Source organism: Papio anubis, chromosome 1 (assembly GCF_008728515.1).
Source record: "Papio anubis isolate 15944 chromosome 1, Panubis1.0, whole genome shotgun sequence".
NCBI lineage: Eukaryota > Metazoa > Chordata > Mammalia > Primates > Cercopithecidae > Papio > Papio anubis.
The window spans coordinates 165,788,827-165,804,099 of record NC_044976.1 but is presented as its reverse complement, the minus strand read 5'-3'; the positions used below and the strand labels follow the sequence as shown (position 1 = coordinate 165,804,099).

Genomic DNA, 15,273 nt, shown 5'->3' with positions numbered 1-15,273 from the left:
TGTGATATTAACTATATATGTGGCATATATTTATTTTATATATATATTTTAAAAATTAATGTAATTAATTTAATAACTCAAAATAGACTGGAGTGCAGTGGCACTGTCTCGGCTTACTGCATCCTCTGCCTCCTGGGTTCACGATTCTCCTGCTTCACACCCCCAAGTAGCTGTGACTACAGGGTCACACCATACCCGGCTACTTTATGTATTTCTAGTGGAGACACAATTTTGCCATATGCCTGGGCTTGTGTTGAACTCCTGGACTCAAGTGACCCTCCTGCCTTGACCTCTCAAAGTGCTCAGATTAAAGGCATGAGCTGCTGCACGTGGACAGAGCTTAAAATTTTTTAAATATACACTTTATTAAAAAAAATATTGAGTAATGCTTGGAAAGATAAATTTGGCTGCCTATTAAATATTGATTACTTCATGCTTTAATAATTATTTTATGAAGTAATAAACGAAATTTCAACTTGTTAAAGTCAAATTACTAATTAATGAATTAATATTTTATATATTCCTATAAATTTTTGCCACACTCCCGTGTGTGATTGCCTCTGTTCACAGCCCAGGTTTAATGAAAGAATTCAAGACTTGTTTATAGGGCTATACAATTTTCAGTTTTATAAACTTCCACTTTTCCAGTGAATGGTTGCAACAGAAAAAATGTATGATAGAGACTTTGCAGCCTGAAACACATGCACAATTTTTGAACACCACTAACTTCTTGAGCAAATAATTTATTTTATCTCAGTTACAGTTTTGCATCTGAAAAACAGACATTCTAACACTAAACTCCAGAGTTGTTTGGGGGATAAAGAAGCTTTTAAATCACCTGCCATCCTTGAAGTGCTTACTAAATTTGCCACAATAGATGCAATATGGTGAAAAGATAATTCGATGGGGGATAATATGATTCTGATTTGAGTCCTAACAAAACAATCATTAGCTATTTGATTCTTATATATGACACCTTCTGAGAGCTCGTTTCTTATTTACTAAACTGAAAGAATGAAACTTGTCCTGCAGTTTTGTGAACATCAAAAGAAATAATATATGAGAAAAAGCAGCAAAACTAAGCTGATGCAGTCAATGCTTTGCACACATAGTTCTATGAAAGCTATTCCCATGCTGTTGTGTAAGTATGCATTGCTTACCCAAGGAAATAATCAAAAAGGAGTAGGTAGGCTAGGGCTACTTGATAACACTCCAGGTATTTCAGGACACAAATCACTTTCACTAATTTCTACTCCCTCACCTAACACACCTCATGACTTTATCCTTGCTTGCTTAAAATCATCCCCTACAGGAAGGAAAAAAGTGGCATCCAAAGAAACCCATGTAGTATTTGCATTAGGGGAAGTTTTTACTGGTTATTCACTGATATGAGAGTGCTATGTTCATTTGCTATTCTTATGATAGATCCTATTAATTTATCCACTAAAAATGAGAATTTTCATTCTGACAAAAGGATGATGATAATTTCACTTTATTTGTATCAATTTTAAAGGCAAGTGGAATACGTGTAAATGTGGTTTGCTTTTGAAAACGAAAGACATGGGTATAGTTATATACTGCATAAAACAGTAAAGTGTTGTGTTTATATTATTTAGATACATCAATTTTTAAATGATATTTGAAATCTGTATGAAAACTGTAAGAGAAAATGGTGAAGAAAACAAGTGAAAATAACTGTATTGTTCTAAATTGTAATTTAAATAAACATAATTTTTCTGATTTTTAAATATTTTATATACCCATTTAATGTAGCATATGATTAAATGATAACAGAACGCTTTGCTCCATCTTATTTCAAATTACTACTTTGATACATACACAATTGGTCATTCATGCACACGTCACACACAATGTCAAATAACTATCATTGTCATTATATGCAATATAATCTACTGGCAATGCTTGTCTATTTAAGACTACATTTTTTAAAAAAAAGCATACAGCCCTTGTTTCTCTTTCTCTGAAGGTTATAATGTTGCTTGAAATATGCCAGTAATTTTAACTTTGTGTTAAAAATACTCATGAGGAAAAGAAGAAAGCAGAAAAAAAGAAATTTGGAAGGCAAGAGATTTAACCAAAAAATAAACTATAAATTTCTGACTTCATTATATGTGCTAAAAATCCCTGTTGTGCATACTTTATACATTGAGATTTGTTAATATTCAGGATGCCTAAATGGAAGTAGATATGCATAGTAAAATTTGAGAATAGGATATTTATTAAAAAAAGAATCCTCCAATGACTTGACACAGTTTCACATTTTGTCCTTGACCAAAATGAATGAACATCAGTTTTCCTGGGCATTATAATCGATTAATGTGAGATCAATTGCAGCAAGATACAGAATACATGAAGATGCCGTTTCAAATGGCATCAGGATAATTATTAGCAAAGTGTCCTTTTTAATAAATGGTTAATGATATCTATTACCTCATGTTTTGCTAGTATGACTTTTTAAAATATTATTTTATTAAAGATTAGGGAGAAAGTAAAAGACTGAAAAATTGAACCCAGGGGTTTGAAATAAATTTCCTATCTGTCAGAGCTAATACATGAAGAATCAAGTAAAATATGTTTACACTGCAATATAATTCAAATAAATTATTCTAGCTATCTGTTTTGTATTACTCATATGTACCCATGTGAATCTGATTTATTTCCATAAAATTTTAAGCCTAATTGTTAAAGCTACAGGTAAAATTTAATGCATAACTTTTACTGGATACCATATACATACATATATATCCCTTGTTAATAATGTTTTATTGGCCTCTGTGGAATAAATTTTAAATTTAATTAAGTAAAAAGAGAAATACTGTCACATTGTAAAAACAAGTCCCAAACCTTCATAATTACTTATCTATTAAGAACCATAAAATCTGAAGACTCAACAAATATTTTCTGAGAATTTTTCTGTTTTTCTCATGATTCTTTTTGCTGAATATAACAAAAAAAGCCTCAATAATTTCAGAATTTATTAAATGAATTATACCCTCTTGTAAATATCAAATATCAAAGTGATCAGAATATGAAGTCAGCATTATTTAGCTCAGCATTATGAAGAACATTCTTGGTTAACAGAGGGGAAGGAGCAAGTAAGTACAATAGGTGTGGAAAGTGAAGTGAGACAATTGAAGAGGAAAATGTTGAAGAAAACTTGGTGGAAACCTGAATGTTCTAGAGAAAAGATACTCATCTATGATGTCAGAAATACTGACATATTGGCTATGACATAGCAATCTGGGATTTAATTCCCTCATTCTAATGTACTTTATGCACTTAGGAGGGTAAAATTGCCTTCTTTCCAAAGGTAGTAAATTAAATCTGGAATTGTATGCGGTTCGCTTGACATATACACAAGCTCAGTAATTTTTAGCTACTACTTGTATTCACAAAGAGAATAATATATGAGCTCATCCTAGAAAATGACTACCATTTCTTCAGATAGAGTATGGAGAATGCTAATTTCAGTTCAAAGAAAATACAAAATACAAATATAAATGAAAATGTAGTACACATGGGTAACATTAAATATTCTATAGTGGCTAAAAGCCATACAAACAGAGCAGTGGATGATAAGGCTGGAGAAGCAGACTTGGTCCTGATAATAAAAAATGTAAATTATTTGCACATAAATGCGGACTGGATTGTGTAAACAATGGGGACCCAGAATGAGCGATGGAGGTCTGAAGTAGGCAGTAATAGTGATAAGTTATACGTAAATAAATCTTCATTGTGATGAATCACAATCTGAGCAATACTGCCAGATTATGATAGACCTATCTATCTTACACATGGAATAAAGATGCAAAACAGTTCAGTCAGTGCCATGACACTTTCAGTGATATACACCCTCTTAGTAATTTTCTCTTAGTTTTTAAAACTATAAAATATTATAGACATAAAAACATCAGAGAAAATAATATAACTGAAACCCATGTAAGTACCAAGTTGTAATACATGTAAACATATTGTCATCTTTACTTCATGCTTTTTAAAAAGCAACATTTTATGTATACATTAGAAATTCCAGAAATTCACTTTAGGTATGATAACATGAAGAGCTCCACTGACACAATCCCCAGGGAAATTGGGAGAAATTATTTTCCAAAAACGAATCCAATCATTTAAACCTTCTGGAATTGATCCTAAGAGCACCAAGTAAAAGAAGAAACACCTATTCAAGAAAATCTACAAAAATTGGTTAAGAAGGGTGATAATACAGAACTTGAACCTATACCAGTCCCTCCCTCCTCTCCAGCTCAGCAAAGCAGACTCCTCTCCAGACTGCAGTAGCCAAAAACACAGGTCTCCCTCATTCTCCCACTCCCCACCCTAGCACCCAGTTGGAGAATTTCCTTCTCCAGAGGATAAGGAGTTTAGCATTTTTCATCCTACTCCCAGCTTCGGGATGCTGAGGTGATCAAGAGAAAGTTGGAGTGGCTGTACTAATAGATTTTAAAACAAAGGCAATAGATTTTAAAACAAAAAATGTTGCCAGAGTTAAAGAATATTTTATAATGATAAAGGGTCAGGATATCAAAAAGAAATAACAATTACAAATACGGGGGTTCCCTGACTTATAATGGGGATATGTCTTTATAAACCCAAGATAAAATCCCATACTGTAGGTTTAAAATGCATTTAATACCTCGATGAACCCATAGTTAAGTTGAAAATTCACAGATCAAGTCACCATAAGTTGGGGACCCATCTGGATATAAGTAGCTAATGACCAAGTACAAAAGATGCATAAAGTCATAGTAATCATGCAGTGTAGTATTGACATAAAGATAGACACATAGTTGAATGGAAGAGATTAGAGAGCCACATATACATGGACAACAGATTTCTACAAGGCGATTTAGTTGGGAAAGATAGCCTTCAAAAACTGTGAAAGAACCATTGAAATAACTTATACAAAATAAAAAATTTTAAATTAACTTTTATCCAAATTTCATGTCGTATACAATAATTAAGTCAAATGATGATATGCCTACATGTGAAATGTAAAATTTTAAAATTTCTAGACTAGGCAAAGATTGCTGGGATACAATACTGTAAGCCAAAAACAAATCTCTAATCCCCACAACTGACTGAATTGATGCCCCTCTCAGCCAAGAGGATTCCAAAGACTTGAAAAATTAGTTCAGGCCCTTACAGAAAGTGGGGAAGATTAGACAAGACTCATTGAAGCCTCCTCCCTTTGGAGTTTAGACACAGCTGACCTACTGTGTTTACAAATGCCATGGCAACATCAGGAAGTTACCTTATATGGTCTAGAAGGGAGAGACATGAATACTCCACCCCTCATTTAGTATATTATCAAAAAATAACCATAAAAATGAACAACCAGCAGCCCTTGGGGCTGCGCTGTCTATGGAGTAGCCATTCTTTCATTCCTTTCCTTTCTTAATAAACTTGCTTTCACTTTACTGTACAGGCTCGCCCTGAGTTTTTCTTGTGCAACATCCAAGATCCCTCTCTCGAGATCTGCGTAGGAACCCCTTTCCTGTAACAATAGGCTGTAATTAAACTAAAGAACTTCTGCACAGACAGAGAAACTATCAAATGAGTAAACAGACAACCTATTGAGTGGGAGAAAATATTCACAAACTATGCATCCAAAAAAGGCTTATTATCTAGATTATATAAGGAACTTAAATCAACAAGGAAAAAGCAAAGTGGCAAAGAACATGAACAGACACTTCTCACAAGAAGACATACAAGCATCCACTAAACATACAACAATGTTCTTCATCACTAATCATCAGAGAAATGCAAATCGAAATCACAATGAGACAACTCTCACATGAGTCAGAATGGCTATTATTTAAAAAATACAGATAGCTATTATTTAAAAAAAAAACATGGTGAGGCTGTGAAGAAAAGGAACACTTATGAACTGTTGGTGGCAATGTAAATTAATTCAGCCACTGTGGAAAGTAGTTTGGAGATTTCTTGAAGAACTGAGAGTTGAACTAACATTCACCTCAGCAATTCCACTACTGAGTATATATATCCAAAGAAAAAAAATTTTGACCAAAAATACATGTGTACTCATATGTTCATTGCAGCATTATTCACAATAGCAAACACACGGAATCAACCCAGGTACCCATCAAGAGTAGATCTGATAAAGAAAATGTGGTACATATGTACCATCAGATATTATGTAGGCGTATAAAAGAAAGAAATCGTGATCTTTGCAGCAACATGGATGCAGCTGGAAACCATTATCCTCAGCAAACTAATGTAGAAACAGAAAATAAAATACTACATGTTCTTGCTTGTAAGGGCAAACTACACACTGGGTACAAATGGTCTTAAAAATGAGAACAACAGAGATTGGAGAATGTAATAGGGGAGAGCGAGAGAGGGAGTTAAGTGTTGAAAAAAACTACCTGTTGGGTACTATGCTCACTACCTGTGTGACAGATTCATTTGTACTCCAAACCTCAGGATCATGCAATGTATCCTTGTAACACACCTGCATGTGTTATTCCTGATTCTAAAATAAAAGTTGAAAAAAGTATTTTTAAACCTGAACATTTCAAATCCTGGCAAGGAGGTTGAGGAACTGGAACTTTTATATACTGCTGGGAGGCATGTAAAGTGTTACAACAGCTTTAGAAAACCATTTTGCAGTTTCATTAAAAGTTAAAAATATGCCTACTCTGATCCAGCCATCTCATTTGTATGCAAACATTTATACAACTTTAACATAGCCAAAACCTTGAAACAACTGAACTTTCCGTCACCAGGTGAGTGAAAAAGCAAACCGTATTATGTACATTCAAAATATTCCTCAGCAATAAATAACAATCTTCTGTTGATATATATTACAGCATGAATGAGTCTCAACATAATTTTGTTGATAATTAAGAAGATAATTAAGAAGAACATACAGTATGATTTAATTTACAAAAATATCTTGACAGTGTGAAATAGTCCACAGTGATAGAAAGTAGATCAGTTACTGCTTAGGGGTTGGGATAGGGAAGAATGGAGTACAAAGAGGCACCGGGAAAGTTTGCCTGTAACGTACACATTCATTATCTTGATCATGATGATGGTTTCCCAGGTATATACGTATGTCAAATTTTATCAAGTTGTTTGTTTTAATTATGCGCAACCTGTTATATGCCAACTATATCTCAATGTAACCTTTAAAAAATACTTTAAAAATCAATATCCAAAGCTGCCTTAAAACACACACACACACACACATACACACACGCACACACACCTTCACATGTCTGCTGCCCTGAAATAACATTAGAGAGGAAATTGATAATTGAAAAATAAATTTATTCCATGCCCTAGCTTGTAGACCAAATTGTTGCTTGTGCTGTGACCTTTGAAATCTTCGATTACTTATTAGTAACTGAATTTTACCTCTGAGTTTCTTTACAGAGTTTGCCCAAGAACTCGTATCAATTTCCAAGCAAAAGGTCAGAATGTTCTGCCATGTAATAGGGTTTTTCGTTATTTCCTTATAAACTATGACATTTTCAAAATGTCAGCATTGGAGAAAGCTTGAGTGCTCTTCCATTCTTTCTTCTTGATACATACTAGCAAACATACAACATGAAAAATATATGAAATAAGTATTTATTGTGATGTGTAATAAGTGGTGATAAATAAAAGTAGTAGAGAAGATTTTAAAAAGACGCTCTTACAGAATTTAAAGTCACATTGAAGTACCTTTCTAAGATACCTAAGAATATAAATATAGGAATATTAATAAATCACAGTTACATTAAAATATCTTCTAATTAATTTTTGTGGTGTCTGAATCCAAATAATAAACCAGTGAAATTAATGTGTAGTCTTAAAATGAAGAAAATAGGAGTTAATAAGATATACAGTATAAATTTGGAATAATTAAGAATAGATAATACTCCCAACATAGTAAAAATGGTTTTATATTTTTTTATTTTTATTTATTTTTATTTTTTTTGAGCTGGAGTGCAGTGGCCCCGATCTCGGCTCACTGCAAGTTCCGCCTCCGGGGTTCACACCAGTCTCCTGCCTCAGCCTCCTGAGTAGCTGGGACTACAGGCGCCCGCCACCACGCCCGGCTAGTTTTTTGTATTATTAGTAGAGACGGGGTTTCACCGTGGTCTGCATCTCCTGACCTTGTGATCCGCCCGCCTCGGCCTCCCAAAGTGCTGGGATTACAGGCGTGAGCCACCGCGCGCGGCCGTAAAAATGGTTTTAAATGCTTCTTTTAACAAAACTGAAATTTCATTAGCTTTGTAGCTAACTAAAACTTTTTTTAAAATTTTTTATTTATTTATTTATTTATTTTTTAATTTATTATTATTATTATACTTTAAGTTCTAGGGTACATGTGCATAACGTGCAGGTTTGTTACATATGTATACTTGTGCCATGTTGCTGTGCTGCACCCATCAACTCGTCAGCACCCATCAACTCGTCATTTACATCAGGTATAACTCCCAATGCAATCCCTCCCCCCTCCCCGCTCCCCATGATAGGCCCCGGTGTGTGATGTTCCCCTTCCCGAGTCCAAGTGATCTCCTTGTTCAGTTCCCACCTATGAGTGAGAACATGCGGTGTTTGGTTTTCTGTTCTTGTGATAGTTCGCTAAGAAAGATGGTTTCGATTCTGATTTTCATTCAGTACAGGGTTTAGAAGTCAAATTATTTTAATTAACTGCGTATATACTCCAAAGACAACTAGTAGGATATACTACATACTTTTTCATTGGAACTGGCACTTACATTTTCTAAGACCTCTGGTTTCCAGTTGGCTATAACTCAGGATTTCCTATATTAAATCCTATTCAGTTTAATTTATTTATTATTAATACCGGATTTTTGGAAGCGTATGATGAAAACAAAATCACATTTTATTATAATCAACAGCATTTTCATGCTGGCAGAGTAGGAGAACCTGTGTGAATTTGAAAAAGCTCCCTTTCCCACTTGTCATTTATTTCCTATGGTATTGTATCTATAGAAGTACTCATCAAAGGACACAGTTATTTTTAGAAAAAAGAAAAAAAGGCCTGATTTGGTTTTCAGAAAGTTGTAGTCTTCATTTTACTGTTTGTCTTTTCTTCTACCAATAACTTTTCTAATTAAGGCAATTGCTGTGATTGTCTATTGAATAAGTGGCATCTACAGATGAATTGATATTGCTGTTGGTTTTTTAATTTTAAAAATTAGATAGGGTGATTAGTATTTATATATTAATTACAATCATTGTAATTAGCTGTAAAAATGAGCACCCAGGACTCTACATTGTATTCATATAATAATATTACCTGAGCTACATGATGCAAAAAAAGACAAGACATGAAGAGAAAAACAGACTTCACCTTCTATTAATTATTTATTACGATAGTTGATTCAACTGGGATTTCTAATTTTTATCATAATAGAGGAACTGGAAAAAGATATGTCTCCCTCTATAAACTGCTATGAAACTGGAAAAATTTGAGACAACAAAAATTGAAATGCAGGCATATGACTTTGAAAAAGGAAAACATATCATTTTATACCTGTTTCTGGATTGGATTCCAGCGTGGGGGCACTTTTCACTGCACACTGGAGAGAGAACAAATCCAAAAGAGACAACAATCTCACCACACTGCTGGTGCAAGTTTCAAGCTTGGACAAGAGGCGAGGATTTCAGGGTCTGAAAGGGAAAAACCTGTGCATAGGAGCAATAGCAGACATTTGCATGGAATCTTTAAATAAAGGCTGGGCTGTAATATGCGCAAGTAGACTCCATGAGCACTACCTGAGAATGGCTGCTGTGGGTTTGGAAGCCAAACATAGGTATGATAACTTTCTCAGTACAGATATATATAAAAAATTGGGAGGCTCTGGTAAACCTTGAGAGACTACAAAAGTAAGTGAGAGTAAGGGCAATTCTTAGGACAAAACTAAAATAGATCTGTCTTAATAAAAAATAAAATTGAGCCTGATAGAATGAAGAGGATGCTTCATAATCAAACTGCCTGCCATAACAAATCACCATAACTTTTACAGGAAAACAACATAATTCACATATTGCAAGTGTCACCCATGATGTCCAACATACAATAAAAACTTACAATCTATGTAAAGAAGTAGAAAAATACAGCCCATGATCAAGAAAAAAAAAAAAAAAATCAAAAGAGACACCAAGGTGAAAAGATGTTGGAATTAGCAGGGACAAGGTTTTTGTTTGTTTGTTTGTTTGTTTTTTAAGTTGCTAAAATATATCAAAGGACTGCAAGGCAGAAAATAGATAAAGTGAATGAAAAAGTGGGAAATCTTGAGAAATAGGAAGTTATGAAGAAATGGATGGAAATTCTGTAACTTAAAAGTACATGATCTGAAACGAAAAGTAGCCTGGATTGGAATAACAGCATTAAACACCTACAAAAGAAAAGACTGATGAACTTGGAGAAAAATTAATAAGCATTATTAAATCTAAATAATAAATAAAAATATTAAAACTTTATCAAAGACCTGAGATAGCTGAGGGGCAGTATGAAGTAATAGTAAAATACATGACCAAAAACAGGGAAGGATAATAACTTTATTAAATTTCTTTACGTTGGCTGGGCACGGAGGCTCACGCCTGTAATCCCAGCACTTTGGGAGGCTGGGCAGACAGACAACCTGAGGTCAGGAGTTAGAAACCAGCCTGGCCAACATGGCAAAAACCCATGTCTACTGAAAATACAAAAAATAGCCAGGCGTAGTGGCATGCGTCTGTAATCCCAGCTATTTGGGAGGCTGAGATAGGAGAATCATTTGAACTTGAGACATGGGAGTTGAAGTGAGCTGAGATTGCTCCACTGCACTCCAGCCTGGGTGAAAGAGTGAGACTTCATCTCAAAAAAAAAAAAAAAAAAAAAAAAAAAAAAAAAAAAAATTCTTTAAGTCACATTTTACACTAAATGGGGACACAATAACAACTTAAATAGATGTTAACAGTTTGAGGATATCTATTGCAATCTCTTGAAAAGCAAATAAAAAATAATACAAGGGACATAGCTATAGGACAAATAAAAGAAAGTGAAATAATGCATTAATGTCAAAGTACTTTACTGATTCAAAAGCAGAAATAAAATAAAAAATAACACAAAAAAGAGACGAAATACAAAACAAATAACAAAATAATAGAAATCAGTCTAAACACATGAATAATTGCATTAAACACAAAGGGACTATTCAAATTAAAAGGAAATTATTGTCATACTGGATTTAAAAAAAACACACACAACTATTTCTGCCTTTAAAAATACACTTTAAAATAAAAGCACAGGGCAGGCATGGTGGCTCATGGCTGTAATCCCAGCACTATGGGGGGCCAAGGCGGGCGTATCACTTGAGGTCAGGAGTTCGGGACCAGCCTGGCCAACATTGTGAAACCCTGTCTCCACTAAAAATATAAAAGTTATCCAGGCCTCATGGTGCATGCCTGTAATCCCAGCTACTCCGGAGGCTGAGGCAGGAGAATTACTTGAACCGAGAGGCAGAGGTTGCAGTGAGCTGAGATTGCACAACTGCACTCCAGCCTGGGTGACAGAGTGAGACTCTGTCTCAAAAAAATAAATAAGGCCGGGCGCGGTGGCTCAAGCCTGTAATCCCAGCACTTTGGGAGGCCGAGACGGGTGGATCACGAGGTCAGGAGATCAAGACCATCCTGGCGAACACGGTGAAACCCCGTCTCTACTGAAAAATACAAAAAACTAGCCGGGCGAGATGGCGGGCGCCTGTAGTCCCAGCTACTCGGGAGGCTGAGGCAGGAGAATGGCGTGAACCCGGGAGGTGGAGCTTGCAGTGAGCTGAGATCCGGCCACTGCACTCCAGCCTGGGCGGCAGAGCGAGACTCCGTCTCAAAAAAAAAAAAAAAAAAAAAAAAAAAAAAAAAAAAAAATAAATAAATAAATAAATAAATAAAATAAAAAATAAAAGCCCAGATTCATTGAAATGAAAGAATGTAAAGCAATGTACCATCCTAATAGTAAGCATGAAAGCTTGTATGGCTATATTAAGATCAGGCAACATAAACTTGAAAACAAAAGTTAATAGCAGGGACAGAGGGAAACATTTCATGATTGTGAAAAAAATCATTTATCAGGAAGTTGTAATAAGCATTCACATATATGTGTCTAATCACAGAGCTGCAAAATACACAAGGAAAACCTGGCCAAACTAAAGGAAGAAATAATTCACAATCATAGTTAGATATTTTAATACCTCTTAGTAGTTGAAATTAAAGTGACAAAATATGAGTAAGTATACAAATCTGAACAACCTAATTTGAGCTAATTGCTATTTACAAAATTTTATGTCCAACAAGATTGAGAATTAAATGGTTCTATATCTGTCTTTTTAAATTAAATTTATAAATAAATGCCTTAAAAACAACTTGAATTCCAGTTGATTTACTGGTAAATTATATCAAATTATAGCCAACATTAAGGATTTATAGCAAACATTTGAAGAAGAAATAATAGTGATATTAAAGATGTATTTACCTAATCTGTTCTACTTCACACATCACAATTTTCTCCCATTCAATTTCATACATAATCCTTTCTGACTTCTTCTTGATGTAAAAGGAAATCATAAAACATAAATGCAATTATATAGACATGTATCTTGTAGCATAAACTGGCTAGCTATTTCCTAACACTTATTTCATCTTGACACACTGTTAGATCTTCTTGACCAGGCCTCTTACCCATCAGACGTGATTGTTCTCAATAACGGAATGAAAATGAAATTGATGTGTGTCACCACTGGGCAAAAGTAATTGAGAGCATATGTATTTTCACCACAGTCTGAATTTCACTTCTCTGCTAGACAGATTTAGAAAACTGAGCCCTTAAAACGTGTGGAACCATAGGTACAAGAAGCCTGGATCCATGATACCTGCATGAAGCAGCCCTAATCGGAAAACACCTACTTCAATGAGGCATTAGTTTACTAATGACCAGTGACGTGAGTAAGAAATAAACCTTAATTATGGTAAGTTACTGAGATTTTAGGTTTGTTTTTATAGCAGTTAGTCCACCCTAACTAAAAACATCTTTAGTTTTTAAATCATCAAGCCAAACATTATAGCTAAACAGATACTTAAGAAATATAGTATTTCATAATTATTAAATTGCAGTATGTTTACTCACTTAGTATGACCTTCAGCTATTTAGATCAACATTTGGCTTTAGCTTCGCTTATTTCTACTGGTTTCACTTCAGCTAAAACAAACTACTTTACTTGGCATTGGTAAATTCACAGAAATTCCCCTTTTATTATTCAGAAGCCATGTGATAGCTATTCACAGAATCACTGATATCTTCGCTTTCATTTAGACTCAGGTTTTTCTATGCAGACAATAAACTTCTATTGAATCCTAAGCAGCTATGTCATCTTATAGTAACTATTGCTCTTAGAAGAGGTAGGTTACTTCTAAACACAGCTGATTTGATGACTAGTTGAAAGCATGTAAACTTGAAGTGATAGGAGACATATCTTAATCAATAGATTTATGTTAATTAAGAGTTAAATAATCAGATATAGTATAATACGGTAGACAAATACCCAGATCTTGCATTGTGAGAATTAACTTATAATTCTAGCTTTCCTATTAAAACTATTTCCTCAGGCAAGTCTTCCTAATATAAGAGTCTTAAGTTTTTTCACCACATGATAGCAGCTAGCAGATAATATTTATTGAGATCCAGTGCTAGGTAACAAATTAGCCCAAAACTTAGGATTTAAAACAACAAACATTAATTATCCCAGAGTTTCCATGAAACAGGAGCCCATGCCTCACGGCACAGACCTGACAGAGAGAACAGCAGCTGCTGTGTAAAGGAAGCCTCATCTAGATCATTTTTTCCTGTCTCTTCTGCAAATTAAATCCTTCGATTTTTGGAGAAAGAAAACAAACATCTATCATTTATTTCAGCAGTGTTTTGTAGTTCTCCTTGTAGAAATCTTTCATAAATCTAAAATAAAAGTTCAAATTATATATATATATATTTTTTTAAAATAAGGCAACAAAAACTGTCACCCATATTCCATCACTGAAAGCTCACTACATCTACAGAAAGTTAATAGGAAAATAAAATCTACTCCTGGAACTGTGGCAGGCATACATGTTGGCCCAGTAGATCTACTAACTAAGACTGAAACAGTGTTACTAAGAAGTCCCCACCTCTAATACTGGAACTTAATGAGAATGAAAGAGAGTGCCATCTGGCGAGGTAACCAGCTAACAAATTGACTATGGCAGGGAATGTGGCAAGAATTTGGAGAGTATGCTGTCTGAGGTGAAGCAGAAAGGAAACTCCTAAAGTTGAGGATGGAACAGATATTGAGAAACTCCCACTGACAAAGCTTTTCTCACACTAAAAATAAGGTAATACTTGAGGTATCCGAGGCCTATGTACACTAAAGATAACAACAGCAACAACAAATCTCAAATCCAGTTCACCGAGTCACTAGGTTTACTTTATCCCTTGGCCTTCACATTAAGGGTTCAGCTGAAGGAAAGGCAGGCCCATTTCCAGGTATAAAGCTGCTTATCTTGGCCTCCAATATCCTACACAAAATAGATTTCAATTAAAAAAAAAAGCAGTGTAAAGAAGGTAATCAAGAGGACAATAGCCAATATGATTCAGATGCTACAGTATCAAACTGATTTTAGGTAAACTACGATTGCTATGTTAAGTGCTCTGGTGGAGAGTATGCATAATCTGGTGGGTGATTTTAGCAGAGAGATGAAAGCTACAAGACATAATCAAATGAAAATGTGAGAAATAAAATATATGAGAAAAATGCGCTTTTTTTTTTTTTTGGGGGGGGGAGAGAGAGTTTCATTATTGTTGTCGCCCAGATTGGAGTGCAATGGCGTGATGTTGGCTCATTGCAACCTCCGCCTCCTTGGTTCAAGCAATTCTCCTGCCTCAGCCTCCTAAGTAGCTGGGATTAGTGGCATGCACCACCAAGCCCAGCTAATTTTTGTATTATTAGTAGAGATGGAGTTTCACCATGTTGGCCAGGCTGGTCTTGAACTCCTGACCTCAGGTGATCCGCCCACCTCAGCCTCCCAGAGTGCTGGGATTACAGGCATAAGCCATCATGTCCGGCTGACTTTGACAAGCTTATTATTGACTCAACACAGCCAAGAAAAGAATCTGTAAACTTGAAGGTGTATTGGAGATATATAGAGATAGATCAACAGAAATTATGCAAACTGAAACACAAAGAG

At 34.8% G+C, this 15,273-nt stretch overlaps 1 long non-coding RNA gene across 3 annotated transcripts in view; it reads right to left on the bottom strand.

The window, feature by feature from the left end:
• LOC103878931 overlaps nt 1–14,779 on the bottom strand; it is a 115,056-nt gene extending 100,277 nt beyond the window's left edge. For 2 of the 3 annotated variants that reach the window (XR_002518124.2, XR_002518122.2), the window contains exon 1: nt 9,554–10,661. This is a non-coding gene — a long non-coding RNA (uncharacterized LOC103878931). Of the gene's footprint in view, nt 1–9,553; nt 10,662–13,183 lie in introns of those variants that run through there. The other variant, XR_002518123.2, reaches the window with a different exon arrangement.
• Between the last annotated feature and the right edge of the window lie 494 nt (nt 14,780–15,273).